This window comes from Austrofundulus limnaeus, unplaced genomic scaffold, assembly GCF_001266775.1.
Source record: "Austrofundulus limnaeus strain Quisiro unplaced genomic scaffold, Austrofundulus_limnaeus-1.0 Scaffold71, whole genome shotgun sequence".
NCBI lineage: Eukaryota > Metazoa > Chordata > Actinopteri > Cyprinodontiformes > Rivulidae > Austrofundulus > Austrofundulus limnaeus.
Window position 1 is genome coordinate 348204 of NW_013952473.1, and position 1663 is coordinate 349866.

The 1663-nt window shown below is 35.3% G+C and overlaps 1 protein-coding gene across 1 annotated transcript in view; it reads right to left on the reverse strand.

Moving 5' to 3' along the window:
• tmem168a (transmembrane protein 168a) overlaps positions 1-1302 on the reverse strand; it is a 37640-nt gene extending 36338 nt beyond the window's left edge. The window contains exon 1 of the mRNA XM_014010609.1: positions 1118-1302. The gene's annotated coding sequence lies outside the window, so the exon portion shown is untranslated. The remainder of the gene's footprint in view (positions 1-1117) is intronic.
• Between the last annotated feature and the right edge of the window lie 361 nt (positions 1303-1663).

The window sequence follows — 1663 nt, forward strand, 5'->3', positions numbered from 1 at the left end:
CCCCAGTTACCACTACTGTGCATGTGTGTCAAGGACAGAAAGGCAGACGTGGCAGTGGAAGGTGTCAAAGCAGTTTGGAGAGAAAAACAAAGTAAAGAACAAAAAAAATGATTAATCGATTATTAAATTAGTCATCAATTATTTTAATAATCGATTAGTCATCGATTAATCGATTAATTGTTGCAGCCCTAGGCCATTTACTAACTATATTGTGGCTACACATTGAGTATATCATGGCCACACATTAACTATAATGTGGCCATGCATAATTTTTTTCATAGTCACCAAACTAGTCTGTAAAAGTCAACATATACATTTTAGGTTACTTTTAGTTTTTGGCAATCCTTAAAAGAACTAAAGTGCACAGAGATATATAAACAGGTCACTTTAGACATATTTCCTAATTGTTTTTGGCACAGTTTGTGCTTTTTGACAAATGTTTTATGCTTTTAAGAGGCTTTTCAAATTGCTTTTTTAAATAACTCATGTTCAGATTTTTTGGTTTTATATTTAAAAAAATGTTCCCTCAAATCACCAAAATAAAACCTGGAGAGGTTTTGCCTTCAAACATGAAAATCGCATCTATCACCACTTTACAGAGATTTCTGTCGAAGCCAGGGAGTGTGTTTGCCTGTCTGTTAGCAAAATATCACGAGTCAGTGAACAGATTTGAAAAATGTATGTCACATCCACAGCTTTAACTGTCATTTTACAGATACTGGGTCAGAATTAAGCGTGGTATTATCTTTCAAACAATATGTTTCTTTTATCTATTTCTAAACCCAGCGCTGAACTTGAATCATGGTTGTTTAAATACACTCCTTCTGATTTAATAGGGATTTTGTAATATGTGATAAATGTAAAATGCAATCAAAATTAAAAWAAATAAATAAATAAAAAAGTGAGAAAGAAACCAAAGCACGCATTTAATCAAGCTCATCTTGCATCATTTAACTGGTTCAAGCTTTCCTCTCATGATTTGATGGATTCAGAAAGAAAAAAAATTTTTTTTCTCCTAAAAACAAACCATTGCCTTGAGGTTTTCCACAGATTCTTTGAGGTTATGAAGTGGAATATTTTGAAGCAACTTCTGACCTACTTTGATGTTTCTTTCTACCTTGCTGTCAGCGCGTCTGTTCGCAGCTCCCGTGTTGATCTTCTGGTGAATCACGGCGGTTACGGTAATTGAGGCTGACATTGTTCAGAAGCTTTGTTCGGAATAATTATGGAGATGATTTATGTGTCAGACGATCCCACACACATTTGGACACTCTGAAAGACACGGACAGTCACCATTAGAGAAATAAATAAAAATAAAAAAAACAGATCTGAGGGAGATGAAGAGAGTAACATAATGAAAAACATCACTTTGAGGTTATTTATCTTTGAGTTTTAAGGCTCCGCCTCCTACTGATCTCTGGGGACAAAGACTTATAGCAGATGGATGTGCTGATGCTGGAGAGATCTTGTTCAAACGATGGCTTTCTATATGCAGGAGAATATAGGTCAATAACACATTTACACTCCTTTGTAATGTTGAGCTTCTTTGCCAGGCGTTCCACATTATGACTCCCACTCTCCCACCACGATCGCTTTGTGGCCAAGTTGATGAATCATTGAGAAAAATAAACAGTTTGGATTTCTAAAATCTAGAATACAGATG